Raw genomic sequence first — 15,746 nt, 5'->3', positions numbered from 1 at the left:
TACACAGTGATAGTCTTTGGGGAAAAAAATCACTAGTAATACCATGATAGCTCCCAGCAGAGTCTAGTAGATTATATAACTTGACTGCATTTAACTAGAAAACAGAACTGGTAGTTACAGTCGGTGCAGCTTTGTGAATCTAATTCTCTAATTACATCTTAGAAATCACTTGATCCAATGTCTGTACAGAGAACAGAAAACTGATTCTTTGAGCAGCCTAAGTTACTTTCGCTAGATAATAGAAACTGTGATGGAAATGGGGCTTCTGACTGCTATCACTGTGCTTGGCCCATGTCACCCTTTGGTGTCAACTCTGGTTCCTCTGGAGGCCTCAGGATAGTCTATTTGTATTTTATAGCCCAAATTATTTTGAGGCAGAATTTCTGTCTCTTTCCTTTTGTTAAGTCAGCAGCATCTTTCCTGCCAAGGAGAATATAGAATAAAATAATCAGAATGCTCCACTTGGCTATCATATGAGATTTCCCAATCAAACGCAGATGAAATAATGATTCAGACCAAGGCATGATGAGTATTAGTTATGTATTTAAATTTTCTTATTATCTCCAGGAAGGAAACAAATGTGTGTGCTTTGGAATTTATCTCTATTACTACTAGCATATGATGAACATTTATACTATAACTTCTAGATACTATTTGGGTGATCATTAAAAGAAGGATTAAAACAACTGGAAAATAACAAAATATCTTTTTCTTACTTGAGTTACATCCATCTTGAAGGTGGCCAACGGAAGAGAGGAAACGCTGTTTAAAAAATGTTTCTTTCTTGAGAAACAGTAGATTTATTGTCTTCTTAATTGCCAAATGCTCTGGAGGAGGCCAGGAATTCCATGCAGATTGAGTGTCATTGTTCTATCAAAAATTAACCACAGGAACAAGGAATTGGTAGGATGATAGGTGACCTGTGCCTCTAAAGAGGTTATTGGTGAAATACAAAGGCTTTGGAAATAAGAGGACAAACAGAACAGCTTTTGGTGTTACATTTGTAATCAAACTCCAGACAATAAGATATTCCACAATAAATAAGACCCCAAATTTATTATTTTTGGAGATCCCAAATCAAATTAACTACAGGTAACATGAGAGATCTTTGTCATAAGAATTGTTAAAGGATAGCAATAACCTTTTGAAAACATTTATGTATTGCTTCTTAAATCTTGTTTATACTTATTTTTTACTTGTGTCTATCATACAAGGTAAATGTCAAGATGATTTTTAAATACTATTGGGATATAGAATTGATCCAAGATTATTTGTTGAAAAATCAATTTTTCCCAGTGAACTGTAATGTCACTCCATCATAAATCAAGTGACCATGTATGCATGGATCTTTTCTGGTGTTCCTGTTTTATTGCATTTTCTGTTTATCTAATCTGGTAGCAGACATAATGCTCTTCAATACTGTAGCATTGAAATAGATCTTGGAATCCAAGATTGAAATTCCTCCACTGCTTTTCTTCCTCAACAATGCTTTGGCTATTATTATCCCATGGAATTTGTGTATACATTTTAGAATAAACTTGTGAATTTTCTCAAAATAAAACCTATTGGGATATTGATATGGATGCATTAAATCAATAAAACAATTCTTGGAGAATCAACAATATTGGTGTTCTAATCTATAACATACCTTCTATTTATGTATTCTTTAATTTCACTTAATAATGTACAGTTTTCTATATAAGGCTCTTGATATTTGTTTTGACAGAGTTTCACTTTGTTGTCCTTGGTAGAGTGTTGTGGCATCATAGCTCACAGCAACCTCAAACTCTTGGGCTCAAGTGATCCTCTTCCTTCAGCCTCCCGAGCATCTGGGACTACAGGCACCCACCACAGTGCCCAGCTATTTTTAGAGAGGGGTCTCGCTCTTGTTCAAGCTGGCCTTGAACTCCTAAGCTCAAGCGATCCACCTGCCTCGGCTTCCCAGAGTGCTAGGATTACAGGCGTTGAGCCACGATGCCTGGCCTTGGCTCTTGACGTCTTTTCTGAGTATTCTCACCTTTTGTTTTTTATATGTTATTATAAATTAAATAACTTGTAAATTTTGTCTTTTGGTGTTTGTTGGCACTATATAAAAATCTAAATAACATTTTTATAATTAACCACTTGTATCTGGAGACATTACTAAATTTACTTATTTTAACAGGGTGTATGTCACTTCATTGTACTTTCTACCTACATAATCATGTCAGATGTGAATGGTGATGGTGCTGTTGCTTCCTTCTTTTACTATTTTTATTTCTTTTTTCTTGCCCTAGGGAAAGTAGCTATGACTTCTGTATAATGTTGATTCAGTACAGTGGGTATTTTTGTATTGCTCCCAGTAGTGAGGGAAATGCTTTGCGAAAGCTATTTGAATCAAACGCTGACAAAATGAAGCAGGGAAGGGCCATGAGAGGAAGATTCTGTCATGTGCAATTACCTGATAAGAAGAATCATCACAAAAGACTTTGCCTATACCACAACCTTGCACAAAGACCATGCAACCTTACACGCAAATACTGTGTGTGTGTGTATAAATCTAAATAACATTTTTTTTTCTGCTATACTACTATTTTTTTTTTTTATTGTTGGGGATTCATTGAGGGTACAATAAGCCAGGTTACACTGATTGCATTTGTTAGGTAAAGTCCCTCTTGCAATCATGTCTTGCCCCCAGAAGGTGTGACACACACCAAGGCCCCACCCCCCTCCCTCCATCCCTCTTTCTGCTTTTCCTCCCCCCCATAACCTTAATTGTCATTAATTGTCCTCATATCAAAATTGAGTACATAGGATTCATGCTTCTCCATTCTTGTGATGCTTTACTAAGAATAATGTCTTCCACTTCCATCCAGGTTAATATAATAAGAAGGATGTAAAGTCTCCATTTTTTTTAATGGCTGAATAGTATTCCATGGTATACATATACCACAGCTTGTTAATCCATTCCTGGGTTGGTGGGCATTTAGGCTGTTTCCACATTTTGGCGATTGTAAATTGAGCTGCAATAAACAGTCTAGAACAAGTGTCCTTATGATAAAAGGATTTCTTTCCTTCTGGGTAGATGCCCAGTAATGGGACTGCAGGATCAAATGGGAGGTCTAGCTTGAGTGCTTTGAGGTTTCTCCATACTTCCTTCCAGAAAGGTTTTACTAGTTTGCAGTCCCACCAGCAGTGTAAAAGTGTTCCCGTCTCTCCACATCCACGCCAGCATCTGCAGTTTTGAGATTTTGTGATGTGAGCCATTCTCACTGGGGTTAGATGGTATCTCAGGGTGGTTTTGATTTGCATTTCTCTAATAGATAGGGATGATGAACATTTTTTCATATGTTTGTTAGCCATTCGTCTGTCGTCTTTAGAGAAGGTTCTATTCATGTCTCTTGCCCGTTGATATATGGGGTTGTTGGCTTTTTTCATGTATCTGGAGACATTACTAAATTTACTCATTTTAACAGTGTATATGTCACTTCTTTGTACTTTCTACCTACATAATCATCTTATAATCAAACACACACTTTTGCAAGGACACCTGTCTAGCAACTGTCTGTCTAACCTTGGGCTGAAGTAGCCTTGTTATTGATCATTATAGTCAGGGATAATTGTTTCAGAACAACTTACGTAACCTCCTCATTTTTACCTTAAAAACCTTGCCTCATTTGCTTTCTTGAAGGTGTCCTTAATTTACTATGGCATATGCATGCTACTTACTCCGTATTTCACATTGCAACTTTCACTTTCAAATAAGCTTACTATCTTTAGAGGCTCTCTGCCTGTGAGTTGATGTTGTCATAATCTGATATCAAGCAGTGGTGACAAAGTTAGTTCGCATTGGCACCTCCTAGAAGGCAGGGCAGAACCAGCTGAGTACTGTGCTCGCTTCCATGAGTCACCTTTTCTGCCCTGCTGAATCTCCTCTGGGATTCTCCAACTCCTTCCTTTTGGTGAGTTCTTTTGATTTTCATTGAGGATCTGGTTTGGTTACCTGGCTGCCTGGAGTAAGTCTTGCATCCCTCTTGGAACTATAAAAGACTTTTTGTCTTTTTTCTGGCAAGTCTTTTCTGGTAGGAGGACAAGGATTCTGAAGAGTAATCTGGTTTCTATAGAACTTACATTCTGTTTGTAAAGCATGATTTTTTTTTTTCCCCTAATGAATGCACTTTTAGGTTTTGGTATTTGTATGCCTGATTTAATATTTTGTTTGTTTTGCACCACAATTTAAAAGTTTTTTGAGTACGCTTATTTTTATTTCATTTTTATTTGGCACATGCATCTGTAAATGATTTGGCTCTTGTGCTTGTTTCTGAACATCTCTCAAAAGCAAAAATAAACATTCTTAACAATGGGTGTTGGGTGGCCAACTAAAAGCCAACAGAAGGTTACCACCATCTCTAATGGATCCTAATTGAGAATCTTAGAATAAAAATTCTCCTATGTGAGGATCAACTGGTCATAGACAGGCCAATATTATCCCTAGGGACCCTGCCAGTATCAAGAAAAATCCCCTTAAATCAGTGAAAACTTGGTCATAGATCAGACATTTAGGGCACAGGCCATCTGCTCAGTATTAAAAAAAAAAAAAGTGCTGTGCTAGGTACACTTAAGAAATCAAAACACTCATGTATTAATAAATTGTGTATATGTATACCATGGAATACTATGCAGCCTTAAAAAAGATGGAGACTTTACCTCTTTTACGTTTACATGGATGGAGCTAGAACATATCCTACTTAGTAAAGTATCTCAAGAATGAAAGAAAAAATATTCAATGTACTCAGTACTATTATGAAACCAATTTACAATCACTCACACTTTCATATGAAGAATAGATCACAACTATGGCCCAAGATGAAGAGGGGGGTGGGAAAAGAGGGGGAAGGTCAGATCAAAGGAGGGTGAATGGTGAGATCACGAACCTATGGTGCATAATTCAAGGGTACATGTTGGATCTAGCAGGGGTCCTCAAACTATGGCCCGCGGGCCACATGAGGTGGTGTAATTGTATTTGTTCCTGTTTTGTTTTTTTACTTCAAAATAAGATATGTGCATTGTGCATAGGAATTTGTTCATAGTTCTTTTTTAAAAACATAGTCTGGCCCTACAACGGTCTCAGGGACAGTGAACTGGCTCCCTGTTAAAAAAGTTTGAGGACCTCTGGATAGAGTATCAATGTCTTAACACAATAATTAAGTAAACGAGATGAGGTATATATTAACCAGTGTGATGTAAGCATTCCTAATTCTATATGAAATCAGCACATTGTACCACATATAAATGCACTAATGTATACATGATCTATGTGTTTATGATTTAATAAAAAAGAAATCAAAACACTTTTTGCAAACCCTTAAAATTTCTTGACAGGGCTTACAGGATTTTTTTTCTTTCTTTTTGTTTATTTATTTATTTTTTGCTCTCCAGAGATTAATAAGAAGCTGAATGGTCCCAAAACTGAACCCCTGTATAAAAAAATATTGAATGCAATTGTAAAGTTCTAAAGCAACCCAACCATTCTGTGACTCTAACCAGCTATTCATCTAAAATTTACAGCCCATTCTTTTCCACATTTTTAAAGTGGTGGGAAAATTACACTAAGGGTAATTTATGGGAATCATGTGAGCTCTCCTAAATTGTTTATGTTTACAAAAGAATACTATACCAAATAACTGAAAAGTACAGTTAGCTTAAGAAAGAATGTTTCCTTGAATCTGGGAAATAAAACGTTAAAGAACTAACAGGGTCTCAACTAAAAGTCATTAAAAACAGAATCTTCATCAATTATTTATTTTCATGTAATTAATTTTTGTTCTGCTTAATCTTGGTTAGCAGTTCCATGAATTCACAGTTTCCTTACTAGTGTTCTGGAAATTTTTACATAGGCCATTGGTTTTAAAGTTATCAGAAAACTGTATTTAAAAATACCTGTTAGAGTCTTTTTTATAACTAATTGCAGATGCCTTTAGAAAGGATCAAAACTGTACTTTTGGGTGACACAGACTTAGAATAACCATGATTCGAAAACTGGATGAATTCCAACTCCAAGGAGTTCATCATAACTATAACACAGTTGTAAAGGAAATTCAGTTTTTTTATTGCAAGGAACATTTTAGGATAGCTGGAATCATGGTTGACAGCATCACTTCAGAACCATCAGACTTTTACAATTTGATGTAATGTTTAGAACAGGGGTCCTCAAACTTTTTAAACAGGGAGCCAGTTCACTGTCCCTCAGACCATTGGAGGGCCGGACTATAGTTAAAAAAAAAACACAAAAAACTATGAACAAATTCCTATGCACACTGCACATATCTTATTTTGAAGTAAAAAAACAAAATGGGAACAAACACAATATTTAAAATGAAGAACAAGTAAAGTTAAATCAACAAACTTACCAGTATTTCAATGGGAACTATGGGCCTGCTTTTGGCTAATGAGATGGTCAATGTCCGGTTCCATATTTGTTATTGCTAGTCGTAACAAGTGATGCAAGCATGCATCAGTTAGTCCAGATCTGGTTGGAGATTTCAGATGTTTCATTCTGGAAAACATCTGTTCACAGACATAAGTGCTGCCAAAGATGGTTGCCATTTTGAGTGCATGGTTCCTGAGATTAGGGTATGTCTCAGAGGGGAGAGATGCATAGAAATTAGGAAGGCTGCTTGACTTGAATGCGTCTTTCAGAGAGTTACAATTCTGCAGTTCAGCCAGTTCTACCCTGTTTCCCCGAAAATAAAACAGTATCTTATTTTAAGGTGTGCTCCCAAAGATGAGCTAGTCTTATTTTCAGGGGACGTCTTATCTTTCCTGTAAGTAGATTTTATTTTCGGAGGATGTCTTATTTTCAGGGAAATGGGGTATTTGGTAAATCGTATCCACATTTTCAATGTCAATTGAAAATGGGTTACGGAAAAGCTGTAGTCCTGTTCATGGCGATGAAGCTCTTCAAATCTAAATTGGAACTCCTTTTGCAACTTTTCCAGTGAATCCACACATGTTTTATTTGGGAATATAACCAGTGGATTTTCCACTAACAGATTTTGAGTTGTGGGGAGATGGCAGAAATTTTCCTCCCTCACTTGTTTGATGAGGAGGCCTAATTTTACTTCAAATGATTTCACATGTGATTGCATATCACAGATGAGCTTCCTCTTTCCTTGAAGTTGCACATTGAAACTGTTGAGTAGCTCTGTTACATCTGTCAGAAAGGCAAGGTGTCATTTCCATTCTGCATCCGTGACCTTTGGTACTTCTTTTTTTTTGAAAGCAGAAAAGCTGTAATCTGTGGGAGTAAGTCATAGAAGTATTTCTAAACTTTCCTTTGACTCAGCCAGTGAACTTCTGTGTGGTACGGAACATCTTCACAGGCAACATTTAGCTCAGACAGAAATTCCTGAAATTGTCTGTGGTTTAGTGCATTACCTCTAATGAAGTTAACACAAGATACCACAGTTTTCATAACAGAGTCCAACTTCAGTGATTTACTACACGGTGCTTGTTGGTGGATGAGGCAGTGTATGGCTATTGGATGAGAATGGTTATATTTGTCCATCTCTTGGTTAATGCGAGCAATTACTCCTTTCTTAGACCCCACCATGCTAGGAGCACCATCAATTGTCACACTGGCTAGTTTTGCCCAGTCCAGCTCCAAACTATTCACAGTTTGGCAAACTTTTTCATAAATATTCTCTCCTGTAGTTGTTCCTTAGATGCTTTGCAGTGCAGCAAGCTCTTCTGTGACTTCAAAATAGTCATTCGTCCCACAATTAAAAATAAGAAGTTGTGCAGAATCACAAACATCATTACTTTCGTCGAGTGCCAAGGAAAAATAGGAAAGTTTTTCTGCGGAGTTTTGCAGATGCTGATGCAAATTGTCTCCCATTTCTTCAATCCTTCATGTAATTTAGGGTCCTGAAAGACTCACTGTGCTAAATAAATCAGCCTTCTCTGGACACATCTCTTTGGCAACAGAAAAAAGGCATTCTTTAACAAATTGTCCCTCCACATATGGTCTGCCAGTGCACCCTATTAGCTTGGCAACTTGAAAACTTGCTCGCAGTGATGAAGTATATAGCTGTTTCTGCTTCACAAAAGTATTTTGCTCAGTTGTCAATGTATATTTCAGTTTTAATATTTTATCTTTTCTCACTTCTCCGACCAATTATATTTATCTTTATGTTGAGTTTGATAGTGTCAACACAAATTGTATTCTTTGAACACAGACACTGTATTCATTCTGGCATATCAAACACACAGCTCTTTCCTTGTACTGCATGAAAAAGTAATCGTAAGTCCACTGTTCTTTGAATATCCTTTACTCCGAGTCAATTTTTCTCTTTCTTGATATCATTGTTTCCTAGGGATTCCAAATTCTATTAGTAAAATACATTTATATATATACAGCACTCCAAAAACAATATACCAGCAATAACTTTGCCCACACAGAGACATATAGACTGCACTGCCCATCAATGCAGTCTGATCAGTGTCCATCAACGCAGTCTGATCAGTGCCCATCAATGCAGCCTTGCCAGTCCACATCATTTCAGCCTCACCAGTGCCCATATGGTGGAACTTCACTTTTACCTCAGGCTCACACTGGTGTGGTGCGGGAACAGACACGATTACAGAGCCGGTTCCTCCACCACCTTTCCAGTTCACACTACCCTGTGCAAACTGCACTGCGATCTGTGAACTCGCACAGGAATCTGATCACATGTGTCAGAAGACCCATGTGATCAGATTCCTCTGCAGGAAAAAAGAAGGTACATATGCCTTTTTTCTTCCAAATCTAATGAGAGTTCAGCCATATCCTTATATGTCTGAACTTGCACTGCTCAGAGATCACAACAGTGTGAACCAGGGCTTACATAGCACACAACATACAACATCATACACAACTGAATAGCAATCAGAATATAAATGCACTTACTGTCAATTAAATTGAGTTTCCTACTCCTCAGCTGTCTGCATAGCCAGATTAAGTTCCCATGGGCCCTAGGCAAATTACCAGTTTAGGGCCCCAAACTTTGTGATAACACTGAGCACTGACCATTTGCATTAACACTGGACACTGACCATTTGAGATAACACTGACTGCTGACAATTTGCATTAACACTGAGCACTTACAATTATTATTACCACTGAGCACTGACTATTTGCATTACCTTTGATCTCTGACTATTTGCATTACCTCTGAGCACTGACAATTTGCATTAGCACTGAGCGCTGACTATTTGTGCTATCACCGTAATGCAACCCCCTAGTAACTACCCCCAACTAACTAACCAACTTAAAAAAAAAAGGCTCTCCTAATTTCAAAAAAAAAAAGGCTCTTCTAACTTCAAAAACAAAAGACCTCCTAGCTTCAGAAAAAAAAGGCCTGCCTTCACAGCAAAAAAACAGGCCCTACTAACTGCAAAAAAAAAAAAAAAAAAGACCTCCTAACTTCAAAAAAATTAATTCCTAACTCATTCTTACCTCAGTCCTTAGGTAGCAGCAGGCTCTGCAGAGGCAACCTGGTGACTCCTCCGATTACACCAGAGACTGAGAGGAGGAGTCGAGAGACAGAGAGTAGGAGGGGAGTCGGAGAGTGTGGGGCACATTCCACACATGCACACTGCAGGCAGGGACGAGTGGGCTGCTAAGCAGGGCAGCAAAAACACCCAGTGGGGAGAGACAGAGAGTAGGAGGGGTGGGGAGAGACAGAGAGAAGGAGTGGAGTCAGAGAGTTGGTGCACATTCCACACATGCGCACTGCAGGCAGGGACGAGTGGGCTGCTAAGCAGGATGGCAAAAACGCCCGGTGGGGAGAGACAGACAGAAGGAGCAGAGTTGGAGAGTTGGCGCACATTCCACACATGCTCACTGCAGCCCAGGACGAGTTGGCTGCTAAGCAGGACAGGCAGCTGTGGCAAAAACACACGGCGGGCCAGATAAATGTCCTCAGCAGGCCATGTGTGGCCTGCGGGCCATAGTTTGAAGACCCCTGGTTTAGAACATTCACATCCACACATATTCATATAAATATAAGATAAAGAAGATTAGCATCATACTTTTATTTTTATTTCAGATTAATGTAAGAGAACAATTAGGTTACAATGTTGGTGTTTATGAGGTAGGGTCCCTATTACAGGTGTGTCCCACACCCAGGAGGTGTGCCATATACCCTTACGTGTGCCCATTAGATGGAGCACACTGATCTCCCTCCCTTCCTTCCTTTCCCCCCTCCTTCTTTCTGCTTCCCCCAACTTGAATTGAATTGAGCTTTTTTTTTTATATGGGCATGTATTGGTTTGTCTACTGGCTTCATATAAATATCGAGTACATTGGTTTTTCATTCCTATGATACTTTACTAAGATGTTTCAACTCCATCCAGGTTAATACAAAAGATGTAAAGTCTCCATCTTTTTTATGGCTGAATAGTACTCCATGGTCTACATATATCACAGTTTATTAATCTATTCATGGGTTGATGGACACTTGGGTTATTTCCACATCTTAGCAATTGTCAATTGAGCTGCAATAAGCAATCTAGTGTAAATGTCCTTATGATAAAATGTTTTTTCCCCAGTAGTGGGATTGCAGGGTCAAATGGGAGGCTAATTTTAATTCTTTGATGATTCTCCATACTTCATTCCAAAGAGGCTGTATTAGTTTGCAGTCCCACCAACAGTGTAAAAGAGTTCCCCTTCTCTCCACATCCATGTCAACATCTGCAGCTTTGGGACTCTGAATTACGATGTTATTTGACAATGCTTACCATACAATCCAACATCTTAAAGAAGCCTAATTAATTTAGTATCTCTTTTTCATGGTGAGGTACACACATTTCTGGATTCTCAGGGGTCTCAGAAGAAATTCCCAAAGTTAATTTGATGTCAAAAAGACTTGTTTGGAACTCTGATACTTGGGAATTCTGCCAAAGATGTCACAAGTCACTGTGAAATAATAACTATTCACTTAAGCAGAGGGACAAAAGATTTCCACAGTAAATGCAGGAGGTTACATGGATGTAAAAAGAAAAAAAACTTAACTCTTTCAAAGCTCAGTTTTTCTAACTAATCAAAAGCTAATAAAGACAATATAAATCTCAGGGAATTATCCTGATAAAACAGAAAATCTTTGTCTCCTCTGCTAGTTAACAAAAAGTTAAAAAAACAAACAAACAACCCTCTTGCTGTGTGATTGCGGCCTCCTAGGTGAAGCCCATCTAGATATAACCTAGAAATCACCTAATGAAAAGCTGTTAGATCTATTTTTTTTTTTTTCACTAAGGCACTAGAAAAATCTGCCCAAGAATTTCGAGTGCACTCCATATTATGGAAATAAACAAGAAAACTAGTACCTTGAGCAGGGAATTATATGGGTCCTAGAAAAAATTTAAGCACATGAAATTGCGTAGTTATATGGAACACTTCACACACATCAAGGGAAGCCGAGGGTAGAGAATCAAGTTATACCTGAGGAAAACAGTGAGAGCTTTCAAGACAAACATTTTCGCACCTGGCCACAGTAGCCAAGGAAGAATTAGGGAAAAAAGGGGGTCTACAGGAATGGACTAAAAAGTTAAATAAAAGAGTTACCACTTTAGTAAAGTGAAAAGATGTACCTTCTCAAGAAGACAAAGAGAGCTGAAGGCCAACGTCTCATGACCTACAAGTTACATGCAGCAAGACATAGCAAGAAGTCGAACTTCTGAGATAGGAATCTGAAAAGCTTTAAACAAAAGATTCATTTTTTGAAATTAAATTAGTATTTTAAGTAAAGAAGACAGCCAGTTTTCACCTGGAATGAGTAAAAGTAAATGGCAATTGTAAGCCAGAAAAAAAGCTGCAGTTAAGAAGATGGTTGAAAATTTAAAGAAACAGATTTTAGAATTCAAAATCGAAAACTTCTTGCAAATTTGACTAAGAACAGGTAAAGAAAACCTCATTGCTTTAAACAGAGAGGACCAGAGTCTGGTTTTGTATAAGTGTCTTAGTGCTCAATTTTACAAAGACTTACAAACAGTTTCTAACTTCAGCCAACTTTACAGCACGTAGAATTCATTTGATAAGATTCATTCTTTACAAACCTTTGCAGTTTCCTCAGACTTTTTATTTATTGGTTGATTTATTTTTGGTTGCCGTTGTTATTGCTGTTTTAGCTGGTGGGCTGGGCTCAAACCTGCCAGCTTTGCTTTATGTGGCCGGCCCCCTACCCACCGAGCTACAGGTGCCACACCTTCAGACTTTTTAAAACTTGCTTAAATCTCTATTTTGTCCTATATTTTCTTCTTTATTATTCTACCTTTAGGGAAAAATTTACTTCCCTTTTTTCCTTTATTAATCTTACCACCCAAGATTCTTTTTCATATAAAAAATGTATTCTTTTTCCTTTAAATTTGCTTACCAAAAATATATGCTCATAAATTATCTTTTCTTCTCTCTGTCTTAATTACTGGTTTCTTCATTTTTGACTTATTATATTTTGCATATTTTAAACCTTCCCTTAACTTAGACAAAATTATTCTTCATTCATCCAAAAAATACATCTTTAATATCTATCATTTTATGTTTTTAACAAGATGTGTCTTGCCCTTTCATACAGAATTACAAATAGTAATTTAAATTTTTAACTTTTAGTAACTTTAATTTTTAGGTAATACCTAGGAAGTAAGCATTTTGATCTGTTTGTTATATATCAAAAGCTTATGAATGTACATACACATTATAAGTTCTAGGAATATGTGCTTTCTTGTGTAGCAAAATTTCAGTGTACAATAAAACATTTATTAATAGATCCAAGTATGTTTTGTCTTTGTATAAAATTTAAGAAGTCAAAAATTAATAAACACTGTCAATTGATTAGTAACTCATGTCTAGTATTTTATCTTATTTGGAAATTACACCAGTTTATCATTATCTGTTACTTAATTTAACATAGCAAAACTTAACAATCTAAAATTACATGATATGTTTGTTAGACAAAGTGAGTCATGTTTCGTTATTTCTCTGTTAACTATTTTTATATCCTATGAATAACAGGTATTCATCACGTAAGTAAAACCTTAAGTATATGGATATTTTGCTTGTAACTCACAAAAATAGCTGTTTTCATTAACCCCAAATGTTAGTCTTATTCATCAAAGTGTTACACAAAGATCATTTTTCTCTTTTTAGTATTTCAAAATATTAAAGGAGTACAAATATTTTTGTTACATGGATAGCATTTATAATGTTTTAGTCGGGGCTATAAGTGTGGCCATCACTGGAATTGTGTTTGTTTGTTGTACCCATTTTGTAGGATTTTGTCCCTCCCCTCCTCTCCACAGCTCCCTTCTTGACTTCCAACAATTTTTACTTCTTTGTATGTACATATGCGCTCATCAATTAGTTCCAAATTATTAGTGTATGTGGTGTTTGTTTTTCCATTCTTGAGATACTTCACTTAGGATAATGACCTCTGCTTCTATCCAAATTGCTGCAAAAGACGTTAGTTCATTTCTTTTTCTGAATTACATGGTCTCTCTCTCTCTCTCTCTCTCTCTATATATATATATATATATATATATACACACACACACTCATGTTGTTAATCCAGCCATGAATTTTCTGGCACTTGGACTGATTATACATCTTTGCAATTGTGAATTGTGTCGCAATAAACATTCAAGTTAGGTATCTTTTTGATAAAAAAAAAAAAATCCCCCACTTTTGGATAGGTGCCCAGTAGTGGAGTTTCTGGACCATGGTAGGTAGGTCTTCTTTTAGTTTTTCGCAAAATGTCCATACTGTTTTCCTTAAAATTTGTGTTAATCTGAAGTCTCAAAATTTCCTTTCTCATGGTATCCATTGCAGCATCTATTGTTTTTGGACTTTTTAATAAAAGCCATTCTAACTGGGCAAGCAGATATCTTGGTGTGGTTTTAATTTACATATCCCTCATGATTAGTGACATTGAGCATTTTTTCCTATGTCTATTGGCTATTAACCTATCTTCTTCTGAAAAGCTTCTGTTCATGTCTGATAAAGGGCTAATATCCAGAATCTACAAAGAACTCAAAAAATCATCAAAACAAACAAAAAACCCTATTAAAAAGTGGGCAAAAGACATTATGCTTTAAACCTAAATTTATAATTTTATGACCTTAAAACAGCTTGCAAAGACTAATATAATTCTGCCCGAGCAGCAAACCCAGGAAAAAATACATCCAACAATTCTGAAGGCATCTTTGTTTTTATTTTATCAACAAATTTAAAACCAGTTTATTTATCAAAGATTTATTTGAATCACATGAACTAAAAGATATTTAGATAATTACTATATTTTTTATAGTTTTGAGTATTAAATACGATTTACAAACCTTAGCTCTAGATCAATTTGAATGGAATTCATTAAAGGATTTCCAACTGAATATGCCTGATTTCAACATGTGGACCCCGCATAAAAACATATCATTTGTTTGTAAGTGTAAACATATATTAACATATGTACACGTAAAGATACTATAATTTTCATTTTAAAATTTTAGTCATGAGACATTAAAACGCAGTAATATAAACTCATTGGTTTGTAAGAGGACAATTCGATCTAAATTATATTTCTGACAACGAGGCCCGTTCACATGGCTAAACATAAAGATGTTCACTTCTGTGCTCGCTTCGGCAGCACATACACTAAAGTTGGAACGATACAGAGAAGATTAGCATGGCCCCTGAGCAAGGATGACACGCAAATTCGTGAAGCGTTCCATATTTTAATAAAATAAATAAATAAATAAATAAATAAGAAAAAAAAAAGATTTTCATTTCTCCTGATGGGTAATCTTACAAAGGCTGAGCACCAAATGCTGGGTAAAGCAGTTTCCACAGCAGTTTGAAAGAGCCTCGTTTACTCTTCCTATTTTTTCTCTTTTGTTTTCATTTGCAAATGAGATAAAGGGCTAATTCCTTGGTGTTTATGGCATTGGAGTGCCATAAGAAAAATAATCTTCAAGGAAGGTTCTGTAAACGAAAATGGAAAATTTACTTTTTCTTCCTATTTGATCCCTTCAAGGTTCAGAACTACATGAGTATTCTTATTTTTTTATTGGCAGCAAAGCTGTTTGTCTAGCTTCAATAAGAATCTACTCTCTTGAAGGTGCAATGTAAATGTCTTAGCATAATGGCTAAGAAAATTCCAGGAAGGCTGTGTTAACCAGTGTGATGAAAATGTGTCAAACAGTCTATGAAACTAGTGTATGGTGCCCCATGATCATATCAATGTACACAGCTATGATTTAATAAAATAAATAAATAAATAAATAAATAAACTTGCTCTTTCACAATACAAAAAAAATAGGGTACAACTGGAAACATCAGTTATGATGGCAAAGTTTTGATTGGGATGTCATATGTAAGTTGTTTACAGGTATTACAGACAAAATTTGAAGTCTATCTTTTTTTTCTCCACCCCTGGTAGAGTGCCGTGGCATCATAGCTTATAGCAACCTCAGACTGTTGGGCTCAAGCAATTCTCTTGCCTGCTGAGTAGCTAGGACTATAGGCACCTGCCAGAACTCCTGGCTGTTTTTAGAGGCAGGGTCTCGCATTTGCTCAGGCTGGTCTCGAACCTGTGAGCTCAGGCAGTCCACCTGCCTCAGCCTCCCAGAGTGTTGGGATTACAGGCGTGAGCCACCACACCTGGTTTGAAATCTCTCTTGGTTTGCCTTTCTAGATTCAAGAAATTTTCAAACATCCAATCTGATAAAATTACGTAAACAGTCAC

At 36.6% G+C, this 15,746-nt stretch overlaps 1 protein-coding gene and 1 non-coding gene across 5 annotated transcripts in view; both read left to right on the top strand.

Annotated features, from left to right (window-relative positions):
* Nucleotides 1-15,746, top strand: part of ITGBL1 (integrin subunit beta like 1) — a 282,440-nt gene that overhangs the window by 228,932 nt on the left and 37,762 nt on the right. The window lies entirely within an intron of this gene.
* Nucleotides 14,633-14,739, top strand: LOC128567032 (U6 spliceosomal RNA). Its single transcript, XR_008374707.1, has one exon. It is a non-coding gene; the product is annotated as a U6 spliceosomal RNA (small nuclear RNA).

This window comes from Nycticebus coucang, chromosome 15 (genome assembly GCF_027406575.1).
Source record: "Nycticebus coucang isolate mNycCou1 chromosome 15, mNycCou1.pri, whole genome shotgun sequence".
NCBI classification, from domain to species: domain Eukaryota; kingdom Metazoa; phylum Chordata; class Mammalia; order Primates; family Lorisidae; genus Nycticebus; species Nycticebus coucang.
Note: the sequence above shows the minus strand (reverse complement) of the source record. Positions and strands in the feature narration are given on the sequence as shown.